The sequence below is a fragment of the Canis aureus genome, chromosome 21 (assembly GCF_053574225.1).
Source record: "Canis aureus isolate CA01 chromosome 21, VMU_Caureus_v.1.0, whole genome shotgun sequence".
Lineage (NCBI taxonomy): Eukaryota > Metazoa > Chordata > Mammalia > Carnivora > Canidae > Canis > Canis aureus.
In genome coordinates this window covers 23,994,889-24,008,571 of record NC_135631.1, presented here as the reverse complement: position 1 = coordinate 24,008,571, position 13,683 = coordinate 23,994,889, and the positions used below count along the sequence as shown (strand labels likewise).

General features: G+C 46.6%; 1 protein-coding gene across 3 annotated transcripts in view; it reads right to left on the bottom strand.

Annotated features, from left to right (window-relative positions):
* LDLRAD3 (low density lipoprotein receptor class A domain containing 3) overlaps positions 1–13,683 on the bottom strand; it is a 233,088-nt gene that overhangs the window by 212,482 nt on the left and 6,923 nt on the right. The window contains exon 2 of one of the 3 annotated variants that reach the window (XM_077863620.1): positions 1,443–1,501. The exons of the other annotated variants lie outside the window; for them this stretch is intronic. The gene's annotated coding sequence lies outside the window, so the exon portion shown is untranslated. The remainder of the gene's footprint in view (positions 1–1,442; positions 1,502–13,683) is intronic. 3 annotated transcript variants of the gene reach the window in all.

Genomic DNA, 13,683 nt, shown 5'->3' with positions numbered 1-13,683 from the left:
TGGAAAAGGTTCCCCAACAGCATGCCAAGGCCATCCCAGAGTTAGGGACCCACGTGGGGTAAGCACAGAAGGCGGCAGGCCCCACGTGAACCCCAACTCCGTGCCCCGGCCCTGAGATGACTCACAGATGCCCGGCACCTGGGCCTTCAGGGTCCCCCTCCAGTCGATGGGGATGAGCAGCGCCTCGGCCCCCAGGCCTCTCCCAAGGACTACAGTGAGATCTCTCCGAAAGCCTGGTGCTAACTAAGGGTCAGGCTGCGCCCCCCTGCACTTCCCTCCTCTCTCGGACTCTCCTCCCCACTCCCCTGTTCACAAGACCCCTCCCCAGTTCCTGTGCACAGAGGCCCTGCCCTAGAACACCCTGCTCCAAATCCTAAACACCCAGAGGCCTGAGAGCGGGGCACCTGCCTCCCCGGCCCCTGAAGTCTCACCTGAGGACAAAACAGCCTCTACCACGGGGGCCCCAAATGGGTGTGTGAGAACACCCAGACCCACCGCAAGGTGCTCACCGGGCAGCGACAATCTTAGACGCTTCAGGGGCCACTGCGGTGAGCTCTCCTTCCGGGGAAATTGTTCCATTTAAAAGACCATCATTTTTCTGAAGACGAGAAACTCCTAAATTTCTGTAGTAAAACGTGATTTCTTATATGAGATCTAATAAAGGGTGGATTTTTTTTTTTTTTACACTGTTCCCATTTGAACAAATAAAAGGAAGTGACCCAACATCTGGAGCCCACCCTTCGGGGGCTTATTTTTTATTATTTCACTGGTCCAGAAATCCAAGTCTGGGAATCGCCTGACACCTGGCGGCCTGCACTTCCTCCCCAGCCCAACTGCTTGACCCTCACGTACACACCCAGCTTCAGCTCTCACCATTCCAGGAAAATGGCTTGCTCAAAGGTCTCCAAATCCAGGCCTCCTCCCGGCAGCCTGCCCCTGACAGCACATGCCAGGCCGTCCTCACTCCTCACTCGGGAGCCTGCAGACTGGCCAACCCCAGGCTGGCCACACAGCTTCTGTCTAGGCCAAGGCCTCCTAACGCCCACCACGCAAGCCCAAGCTCTCACTGGCAGGTGCGGCCCTCATAACCCCATACCCACCCACCCACCCACCCACCAAAGCCACAAGCCAAGAAAGCCCAGGGCCCACAGCCTAGCCCTTGCCCATGTCCTATAGCAAATTGCTGGTTTTTCTGAGCATCAGTCTCTTACCAGGTCAGGTAGTGATGGTGACAGTCCCTAACTTATAGGGATCATTAAAAAACACAACAACAACAACAAAAGATTCTCTTCATTTTGTTTGAGAGACAGAGATTGGGAGCACAAGCCCGGGGGAGGGACAGAGGGAGAGGGACAAGCAGATTTGCTACTGAGCAGGGAGCCCAATGCAGAGCTCAGTCCCAGGACCCCAAAATCATGACCTGAGCCAAGGCAGACACTTACCCGACTGAGCCACCAGGTACCCCTTATAGGGATCTTGAGTAAAGCATCTTCCACAGTACCTGGGACACAGGAAGTGCCAACACCTGAGACCACAGGAGTCCTGGTAGCAGAGTATGCCCTCTTTCCAGCTTTGGCTCCCACTGCTCCTTGAGACTCCAGCAAAGCTGTCACCTTTGGGCTTCCCGAGGGATGCTGCTTACCTTCCCACCTCTGCGACCCTGCCCATGCCGGCCTGTCTTCCACTCCTCCAAGCCCCCGTTGGGATCCCCCACATGATCCCCATTTCTCCGTCACAGCAGAAGTAGGTGTGGACCGCCTCTGAATTCCAGAGTGTTGGGTCCATGCGGCTCTCGTGACCGTGCGGCCCCAAACACTACTACACGATGCCCTACTCAGACCTGCACGCTCCCCCTCTCCTGCTGCACTCCTTACTTAAAGTCTGGGGGAAACTCTGGCTACCCAGCAGGACTCACCACAGTGTCTCACAAGAAAGTGAACAATAAATAATTGTTCTAGAAAGCCCGGTGACGTAGTCCCCAATCTATCATTTTAAAACATAAGCTGAGGCAGGATGAAGAGCTCCCTGTGTCCCATGTGAAATTTCTTCCTAGGACCAAGGCTAGCCATGTTTATACATGTACACATACCCCACACACACACAGACAGGGCTGTGTGGACACACGTGCACGTGCACACACACGCACACACTCATCCCCAAATCTCAGGCAAGGCCTGTGAAACAGTAACTAAAATTCAAATACAATGGGGTTTAAATCCTTGGTTCTTGGGCAGCCCCAGTGGTGCAGCAGTTTAGCACCATCGCCTGCAGCCCGGGGTGTGACCCTGGAGACCCACATCGGGCTTCCTGCATGGAGCCCGCATCTCCCTCTGCCGGCGTCTCTGCCTCTCTCTCTCTCTCTCTCTCTCTCTGAATAAATGAATAAAATCTTAAAAATAAGATAAAGCACAAAAGTATTTAAATTTTCAAAAAAAAAAAAATCCATGGTCCTTGGGGCCCAGCCCTTCCTCCCCCTACAATTCTGACCGACAGTTGGCGCATGACTACTTTGCTCTCCCATTAACATGTACAACTTTGTACTTCTGACTTCTGGGTTGTTTTGCTTGTCTTCCGTGGGTTTAATCTTTACCACATTATTTTCCTACCTTCATCCGAGTCACCTTCTCCAAGTGGCAGTGTTACTTATTTATTGTACAAAGTCAGCCCCCTTACTCTGTTTTGTTCCCTAACTCCTCCCCTCCTCCTGTTTCTAAAGCCACTAAATGGCTTGTTTATGGCACCCTATGGGGGCAAGCAACTCAAGTCCACAGAGATTTCCATTTCCTCCCATTCTGCTCTCACCCTGTTTCTCAAACAAATGAAAACTCTTAAAATAGGAAAGGGAACGGCCAGGGGTGCCCCTACACAGTCCCTCTGAGGGTACTTAGAGAAAGGGCATTTCCCTTTCGCAATCTTGGAGGCTCTTCAGTTGACCTCGGGAACTCGTTTAAAAGGAGGTGCCCCAGAGAACCCAGGAAACTTCATGAACCTCCCAGAAGCAAGCTGTTCACTCCCTCGAAGTCAGAACAGAACCAACATATGGAAAATCACCACCAGGCCCTTCGTCTGCATGATGGCTCCACAGGGTAAGCACACCCCCTTCCATACACAACCTACTATGGATAAGTGTTCTGCAGCAGCACCACGCCCGGGTGAGCCACTTGACCGCGCAGAACTCTCAGGACTCTGCTTCCAGAATCAAGCTTAGCACCGCCCCTGAGAATAGCCCCCAGGGAGAGGAGCTCAGGGGCAAAGGCCACTCACTTGGGTTTTTTTTAGAGCCACCAACAGAGAGAAAGCCATTTGAATGTACTTCAGAAAGACCAAGAAGGCGAGGAAGAAACATCCCAGGAAGAGGGGGGAAGTGGGAAGAATACATTTTTAAAAGGCATGTGAAAATGAGTCAGAAAAACCTCACTTTGAGCTCATGAAATTTCAGGACTTAAAACGTCAGATGGACCATGCATCCTCATCTCTCGTTTTAACACTACAAATGGGGGACGCCTGGGGGGTGACTCTGTGGTGGAGCATCTGCCTTTGGCTCAGGTCGTGATCCCAGGGTCCTGGGATCGAGTCCCACGTCGGGCTCCCTGCAGGGAGCCTGCTTCTCCCTCTGCCTGTGTCTCTGCCTCTCTCTCTGTGTCTCTCATGAATAAATAAATAAAATCTTTAAAAACAACAACAGAAAAAAAAGACCACAAACAGGATCACAATACTCCCTGGTTGAAAACATTCTCGGGGCTCTCAGAATAAAACTCAAGAGCCTTAACATAACCTGCCATACGTACAAGGCGAAGCACATAGGTAGGCAGAAACGCATATATTCATTTAACAAACGTTTGCTGAGCACCGACTTCAGGGCCAGCACAAAGGCAGGCCCCGGGGATTCCACATGTCCGACAGCCCCAGCCGTCAAACCCAGTCTCAAAGCATGGATTATTAGTAAGCATGTGGTGAGTGTGGATGAAGTAGTAGACACTGGACTGAGAGGTACCTCGCATGCATGGCCTTGTCCAGTCTCCCAAGAATGCTGAGGCTGGCATGATCCTCCTCAGGGGTTAGGAACCCACTGAGGCACAGAGAGGCTCTGCAACCAGCCTAAGGTCAACAGCCAGTATGGGCACCCAGACCGTTTGATCCAAGAGCCTGCCTTGCGGGTCATCACACCTCCCAACCTCCATCAGAGGTGGGGTCCAGAAAGTGGCTCCCCACGGCTCTGCTGGTTTGCTCACGGAGGGGCACGGTTCAGCGGTCTCAGTAGCCGGCAGACTCAAGCCCAGGACGGTCTTCTCGAGCCTGTGCCGGAGAAACGCCCAGACACCCAGAATCTGTGTAAAAAGGAAGCATTCTATTCTCCAGCAGGACAAGACCTTATCAGCTCAGCCCTAAAACCTGGAGTTCCGGACCTGGAAATTCCTGCCACACCAACAGCAGAACTACCATTGCGGAAGGCCCCCAGGCTTCTCCATCTACATCCAAACGGGGATGGAGTCTGGAGGGGCAGGCTGAGGCCTGGTCCAGGTCACAGCCGACCACATTCCCCAGGCTAGTCATCAGGGGAAAGGACATTAAAACCACAGCTGAGTTATGACTTTGTGCCCTGGGAAAATAAGAGCCCTAAATTCTAAATACTAGAAGAAACATGGGGAAACAGGTGCTCTCCTAAACCACCAACGGGAGTATACAGGGGTAGGACCATTTCAGAGGGTGAGTTGTCAGTATCCGGTGAGGCTGCAAACGTGCAAACCCCTCATCCAGCAATCCAACCTCGAGAATATTGTAAAGTCCTGCTCTTGTGCATGGGATTTCCACTGCAGGGTGGTTAGTCGTGGTAACGACCTAACGGTCTTAAGAGATGAATAAACAAAGTATAAATGGAATACCTCAGAGCAGTTAAAAACCTACATCTAGACTGGAATGCCTAGCTAGCCCAGTCGGTAGAGCCTGCAGACTCTTGATCTGGATCCCTGTCATAGGTTCAAGCCCCAAATCAGGTGTAGTTTACTAAAAAAAAAAAAAAAAAAAAAAAAAACACTATATGTGGCAACATGGATGGACCCCAATGTGGGAAGAATAAATAAAAAGGCAAGTTGAACAATATACACAGGATGATAGCATTCACCTATACTTTAAAATGTTACCCACTGGAGATAGACACACAGACACACACAAATATGTTAAGAGATTAAAACTTGAACAGCAAGGATATACTTCAACTTGAGGACAGCAGTGTCCTCTGGGCAAAAGACAAAGTCATAAGATGAGAGAGGCTGTGATCCCATCTGTATCTGTTTTTCTCTTTAAAAAAAATCTGTATTAAAATAACAAACATTAAAAATCCAATAAATCTGTCTGATAGGTACATTGGTATCTGTTACATCATTCTCGGGTTTTATGATGTTTGAAAGATTCCAGAATTTAAACAATTTAAAAAGCACGTATTTTAAAACACCCAAGTTACTCATAGTCATCTAGGATGAAGAACCACTCAGGTATAGGGAACAAGCATGAATAAATTGGAGTACCATGCGGCGAGTCCAATAAGACACAAGGCAGAGGCAAATGCAAGGCAGGGGAAGCGGTTGCGGAAGTGAGATTATGAAATATTACCCAGCCTTTAACAAAGAAGGAAATCCTGACGTTTGTGACCGTCACGGATGGACTGTGAGGGGATTATGCTAAGTGTAATAAGTCAGACAGAGAAAGACAAATGAATGGTGTAGGATCTCACTTATACAGGAATCTAAAAAAAAGAAAGAAAGAAACCCAAACTCACAGAAATAGAAAACAGCGGCGCCTGGGTGGCTCAGCCGCTGAGCGTCTGCCTTCGGCTCAGGGCGTGACCCCGGGTCCTGGGATCGAGTCCTACATCGGGCTCCCTGCATGGAGCCTGCCTCTCCCTCTGCCTGTGTGTCTCTGCCTCTCAGTGTCTCTCATGAATAAAGAAATAAAATCTTAAAAAAAAGAGAAGAAAGAAAAGAAAGAGAAAAGAGAAAAGAAAAGAAAAGAAAAGAAAAGAAAAGAAAAGAAAAGAAAAGAGAAAAGAAAAGAGAAAAGAAAAGAAAAGAAAAGAAAAGAAAAGAAAAGAAAAGAAAAGAAAAGGAAAGGAAAGGGAAAAAAAAAGGAAACAGAGAACAGATTGCTGGTTGCCAGAGGCAGGAGTGGAGAAATGGGGGACCCTGGTGCAAAGGTACAAACCTGCAGTGGTGACAGCAGTAAGCCCTGGGGATGGAACGTGCAGCACTACCAGCTAACAACACTATACACCTGCTTGAAAGGATCTTAAAACCTTTCATCACAAGAAAAGAAAATGTGTAACTCCGTGGAGCGGTAGATGCTAAGTAGACTCACTTAGGGTATGATTACTTTGGGTAATTGTCCTGCAGTATATCCATACAGCAAATCTTTTTTTTTTTTTTTTTAAAGATTTTATTTATTTATTTATGAGAGAGACAGAGAGAGAGAGAGAGAGGCAGAGACACAGGCAGAGGGAGAAGCAGGCTCCATGCAGGGAGCCCGACGTGGACTCGATCCCGGGTCTCCAGGATCACACCCCGGGCTGCAGGCGGCGCTAAACCGCTGAGCCACCGGGGCTGCCCCATACAGCAAATCTTTAAAAAGTCAACTTAATTCTGTGGTCGGGAGTCGAATATGGGAGGACCGCTTTCTAGACAAGGAGAGTCACCGGCAGGGTCCTGCAGGGTCAAGAGGAAACTGTACAAACACAGACACGGGGTCAATCAACAGGAGGGCCAGACAGTAAGCAGGGCCACACAGGCCACGTAAGGACTGAGCCACGAGGCGCCATCCCTCTTCCATCAGGCTGGCCAGGATCCTTTCTAAAACCAACAGGAGACCGGGGCTGCCTGGGCACCAATACCATCTCCAAGAAAGAGCAAGGGCTATTAGTTTCAGCTGACCCCGCCGGCAAGCTGGAGTGTCCCCTCCCCGGCGGGCCCGCTGGGACCCACAAGCCAGACCAAAGCAGAGCACGCACTTCCAAAGGAATCAAGAGGAATCTGGGGGTTGTTACCGTTTACCGTTTAATGGAGAATGGATTCAACCTTTTTTCCCCCATAGGTAACTCTTCCCTACCAATCTTTCCTTTTTTTTTTAAGATTTCATTTATTTATTCATGAGAGACACAGAGAGAGGCAGAGACACAGGCAGGGGGAGAAGCAGGCTCCATGCAGGGAGCCCGATGCGGCACTCGAACCCAGGACCCCCGGGATGACAACTGAGCACCAAAGCCAGCCGCTCAACCCCACCCAGGTGTCCCACAACCCTACCAATCTGATGGGGAAGGGGGCACGGGGGTTTCCTCTCCTCACAACACTTGGAAATCACTGCTGTGAAATGGAAGAGGAGTGAATTCGTTGGAAATGATGAAGTGTTGTGTAGACAAGAAGGTCCAATGCCAGGCAGCGGCCTTTGGAACAAAAAGCAATAGCAACATCAATGCCCAGGTTAGGTCCTGAGAGAACCTACAGGGGGCCAGGAATTCAACAACCCGCTGGCACCAGACCCTCAAGCTTTTGGTGAGTGAGGACCATGAGGGCCAGATTTGCCAGAATTTAGAAAATCAGGAAATGCCATGGGACCAAGGGACAGTCTACAACTCCCTCCCCATCCCCCTCTTAAAATTTGAATCATTCTGTTTCATAGGCATTTTCTTTCCATGTAAGAATTATTCTTCTAGGAATCCCTGGATGGCTCAGCGGTTGAGCGCCTGCCTTCGACCCAGGGCGTGATCCTGCAGACCCAGGATCAAGTCCCGCGTCGGGCTCCCTGCATGGGGCCTGCTTCTCCCTCTGCCTGAGTCTCTGCCTCTCTCTTTCTCTCTCTGTGTGTCTTTCATGAATAAATAAATAAAATCTTTAAATTAAAAAAAAAAGAATTATTCTTCTACAGCAGTGTTATCCAAAAGAACTTTCTGAGGGATGGCTCAGCAGTTAAGCATCTGCCTTCAGCTCAGGAAATGATCCTGGAGACCTGGGATCGAGTCCCACATAGGGCTCCCTGCAGGAAGCCTGCCTCTCCCTCTGCCTGTGTCTCTGCTTCTGTGTGTCCCTCATGAATAAATAAATAAAATCTTTAAAAATATATGTACAATAAAAGAAAATAAGCCAATGTGTTGACAGTCTTTAGTTTGTAGCACCATTAACTTGTGTTTTTCTAAATTCCTCTCCGAATTTTTATAATAAACCTGAATAATGATTAAAATAAACAACTAACATTTAGTGGGCAATTATGAAAGCTAAATGCTTTATGTGCCGTTGCTCATTTAAACTATTTCCACATGGCAGGGAGCATTTTTATTCCTATATACAGATGAAGACACGGTGGTTCAGTAAAAGTTTTAGAAACTTGGCCAAGGACAAGGCAGTGAGCAGGATGTGAACCCAGGCTGAATCCCTTGAAACCCTATAATCCCAGCCACCATATCAGCAATCCCCAAACTTCAATATGTGCATAAATCACCTGAGGATCTTGTTTTTCTTATCTTTTTTTCCGGGGGGGGGGGGGGGCGCACAGAGAGAGGGAGAGAAAGAGAGAATTTTAAGCAGGCTCCACGCCCAGCTTGAAGCCCGACCGCAGGCCTTGATCTCACAACCCGGAGACCATGACCAGAGCCAAAATCAAGAGCCAGACACTTAACCAACTGAGTCACCCAGGCACCCCTGATCTGAGGATCCTGCTAAAGTATAGATTCTGGTTCGGGTGTGATGCTGACACTGCTGGCCTGAAGACTGTACTTTGAGTACCAAAGCTCTAGACGATAATCCTTATACTTTAATCTTAAAAGAGAAAATACACTACACCCAACCAGGAAAACATCTGCTCATAATTTAAAAACTATCAATGCTTACCAATCAATAAAAGCAAAAACAGACTTTCCTTCTCAGTAACTTTCTCAAAGCCTTCTTTGCCATCCATATGGCGGGCCCTAAACTGCCCCTGGAAACGCTCCTGCACAGACACTGTCCCTGGGCAGCCACCGGTGTCAGACTCGCTCAGCGCAACTGGAAGCTTAATCAACGTTCTCATCTCATTAGCAGGCAGGATTTTTTATTCCCAAAGCTTCCGTTAGCAAACACTTCCACGAGCCCAGGGAGCAGGTGTGTGGAGGCAGCGCACACACTCTGGGAGTGTCCAGAGGAACGTGTCAGGCCGACCCACCACTCCCCGCTGCAGACACCAGCACACTCTCCATCTGCATCTCCCTATTCACATGGACGTCTTCTTTGAAACATTAAAATTACGTATTCTTTAAGTATTTTAACCTTCCAAAACTTGGCAAGCACTAGCTAATTTTATACTTGAAGAACCTTCCACAATTACAAATTAAAGCACCCTTTAATTATGTTCCTAATTCTTCATGTCTTTTTATATGGGATTATCAGATATTCATTGTTTAATGGACCTTTAGCTATTTGCAGTAACCCTGTTTATCTATCTTAATGCTTAATGCTATGAAATTACTTATCTGATACCATAAAAGTAGCCCTTGTATAATGGATTTTATGTCCCTAACTTTTCACTCTATTTATATTTCTTGGTTTTTACTACAGCTCCTACAATAAATAGATGGGTGATTTTTTTTTTCAGTAAGAGTTGGTGACAATTTGTTTTACATTTACTCTTATAACTGATGTATTTATATCACTCTCCATTTTTCTCTAAGATTATAGTTATTAGTGCACTTCCTTTCTGGGATCATTTATGTGGTTTCATCAGAAAATTTTTATTTCCTTTGAAATTAGACCAGAAGATAACTGTAAGTTTCTTACAAGTTAACATTTTTAACAGTGATATTTTATAAAAACACAACTCTTTTCACCTTTTCCTCTCGGTAACTTTTTTCATTACGCAAACGATGCAAACTCCCTTCAAGTGGAATTAAAATGCACACCAGTTTTTAGTAACCTGTCCAAAACCCTTTTATATGCCACTCGCTAGCCTCACAACATATGTCTAATGTCCCCCGTGGTTTTAAAATGGTGATCACTGCTTCCCTAAGACCTCTTGCTCTTTGTCTTTGTTAAGTCATGGGTCTCTCTAGTAAAGATCTCTGTAGGTCTTTGAAAATGAGTGAGACTATTCCAAAATCTGAAGGAGAAATGATATGCCACCAAAGGGCACAACTAGCCTGACCAGGAAAACTTCATTCTTCCTTCACCTGCTTCTCTTCTTCAAAATCACAATCTTATGTCCTTAGTGTCATCTCCATCCTTTCCTGGAAACTTATGGGATATCCCATTGTGTGACTGACATTATGCTGAATGCTGACTCAGGGGCTGGACCAAGAGCCAACAAGGCAGCCATCAAGGAATCTATCTGACCTTCCCACCTCATGGAATTTTAATCAGACAAGAAAGGAGTTCTTTTTTTTTTTTTTTTTTTTCTGTTGGGGATTGTGGCTGAGTCACGTTTTAGGAGTACTTTCAAAGGATCCTGATACTCTCCCCTTGACACTGGACCGCATTCCTTTCCCTGAATACATACATACATACATATATATCTCAATGTCTGAGCATCTCCGACTCCTCTGGTATGCTGATAATTCAAACACGGAGCATCCCTATCATATTTCTCAACATCTGTTAGCTTTTCTTCTATTGTCCTTACCATCTAGTTGGCCGCCATAAAGGACTCTGGGGACATGTGGAATCTCTACCTTGCTGCATCACTGCTGTCCTTCCTAGGTCTCACCGGGGTGTACGGTTTCTCTCTAACGCTTACAGGGCTGGTTCTACCTGTCACTGATACAGAATATTCCTGACACAGGCCGTGTCTTCACCCTCATCTCTTCCACCGTAGCTAGCACCACCTCTTTCCAGGCCTGCTTTCCCAGACCCCGCCAGCCGGGCTCACGTGCCTACTCGGATACTTCTTAGTCAAGCTTAGGCTGATGTTTTTACAAAATCTGTTTTTGAAACCCTTCATTCAGTTCTGTTCTGGTTTCTCTGAGCATCGACACTTCTTAGCAGTGTTGGGATTTTTTTCTGACGAAACGCCCTATGTTGCCAGTCACCTTCCATCATCCCCCCACTCCCCCATTTTATTTTTATGACAAAAAAACAAGTTATATTTAGAACTTTCCAAACCAACTGAGAGGCTTTTTTTCAAACTGACCACGGAGCTACAAGTGTTGACGAAGACTCATTTTTTAGCCACATCCAATTAGTTTAATGGCTCCCGAAGAACACAGCTCTGATTCAAAGGCTGAGGCTCAAGGAAAAGCTCCAGGTCTGCCATCAAAGACGACGCCCTTCTGATATCCCCGAAGCTCACCTCACTGGGCCTTATAATAACGAGCAGAGATTTTTAGTGCAATAAAATTAAACACCCTTTATGCTTTCATTTCTCTCTGCCAACAGACACACAAGTGTCCCACGTGGAACACTGGCTCCTTGGGTTTTCAAGTCTCCTCAATCAAGTTATTCATAAATTCTCTGTCCCTCCAGCACCCAGTTCCCAAAGGCCTGTTCCAGAGTAAGCTCAATGGCTGCCCTCCCTCTCCGTGGCCTCTCTCCAGGCCAGACACAACCTCGTCTTCACACTGAGCTATTTGTCTGTCAAAAATCACAGTTGGATCTGAGCGCCAGCCAATTCACCCAATTAACAGTCTCCTGGTATCACAATGACTCATGAGAAGAAGAGGACATGGGAGAGAGTTTGAAATCCTGAGGCTCACTCTGGGCTGCCTAGAGCTATTAACACCGGACAGACCTGTGGCGTGACTTTCTCACAAGCCACTACCCACTGCCCACATGAGCCCCTTGGTTTGAGGCAACGAGATGGGGCAAATTATTTTCTACTTTCTTCCCGGTGCAGTACATTAATATTTCATCTTCCACAATAAATAACACCAATGACTAGTTTGGAAAAAGTTCTCCCTCATGTGAACCTTACAAGCTTAAGCTCTGGGTCAGAAAAATACGGAAAAAAACGTCAGTTCTTCTTTTTATAGGAGGCATTATAATCAGCACTATATTTTTGTCTTAAAAACCTATTTCTGGACTTTATAAACAGTGGGCCTTTCTATTTGGCAACCAGGAGTATTTGAGGGAAGGACCGACCAAAAAGAAACTGCTTCAGGTTGGCATTCCAACAAAATATTTCCATCAACAGGGGGAAAAAAATCTCTACCGTTAATACATTAAAAAGCAAGTCTGCTGGTGTTGAGATAATTTGCTTGTTGTTATTGTTTCTTTTAATAAAACAAGCCTCCACGGAGGCCAATTTAAATACCTAAAATGACAACTTCTCCATAGGGAGGAGCAGCAGAACATCAGTTTCAATCTGCCAAAGACAAGCCACTTGAATAAAATCAACTTAGGACACCCCCTGACTCCAATGGCTCTCTAACATTATTTTATTGAGCATGATAAGCATGGAATCAATACTGGCATCGCCACCCAATGATGGAGTTGTCTAGCACAAGCTAGGGGGTACACTTACTTCTTCTAGCACACATGAACCTGAGTTGAGTGTCTACTCAATGCCAAAGCAGTAAAGCCAGTGGTTAAGAGCACAGATTCAAGTTATACGGTCCTATGTGCCAGTTGTGAAACCACCTCTTATTGGCTGTGGCCTTGGGAAAATTACTCAGCCTTCTAGTTTCTTCATCCATAAAATGGCAGAGTATACCACCTATCTGAATAAATTGCTCGAAAGTGAAATAAGATTCATGTGCAGAGGAAGCATTAAACAAATTATGGGGGATCCCTGGGTGGCGCAGCGGTTTAGCGCCTGCCTTTGGCCCAGGGCGTGATCCTGGAGACCCGGGATCAAATCCCACGTCAGGCTCCCGGTGCATGGAGCCTGCTTCTCCCTCTGCCTGTGTCTCTGCCTCTCTCTCTCTCTCTGTGTGACTATCATAAATAAATGGAAAAAAAAAATAAACAAATTATGGTGTGTGTATATATATATATTTGTATATACCTGAAAATGTTTTTAAAACTACTCTTAAAAGAATGGATAGCTATATAAGAACTGAGAGATGGTCAAGAAGATGCATACCTTTGGTATCATCACACATTTGAAATCAGGATAGCCTAATTTATCTTTACTGTTGAAACATTCCTGAAATGAAGATGTACTCAAGAGCCAACAGCATCTTGTGACAGGACAGGGTGAACGGAAGCTATGATTTACTGGTCATGGCGGGACCTGGGTAAGCTTGTTCACAGCCATTCAGTGTCCTCACTTCCATCTAGTTCTGGGCCTTGAGAGTTATTGCACAGGTTGGATCCACCTGCTATTCAGAAAGTCTCTTAAAGATTACCCTAAAATTCTGCTCGGAAATGAAAAATTATCATGTATACAAAAAGGCAAGGAAATGGCGTAAATTTGGTGATAGGGAAGTAAATATCTGTCATGGGAAAAATGACTCCAATTTTGTAATTTTTTGCAAAGCAAGAGCCAAGAACTTTAAGCACTTGAGAGAGAGGGGTGCCTGGATGGCTCAATCAGATGAACGTCCAGCTTTGGTTTCGGCTCAGGTCGTGATCTCAAGGTCTTGGGATGGAGCCCCGTATCAGGCTTCATGCTCAGCGCAGGGTCTGCTTGATACTCTCTCCCTCTGCCCCTCTGCCCCTCCCCTGCTTGTACAGGTGAGTGCATACTCTCATATTCTCTCTCACTAAAATAAATAAATCTTTAAAAAAAATAATAAGC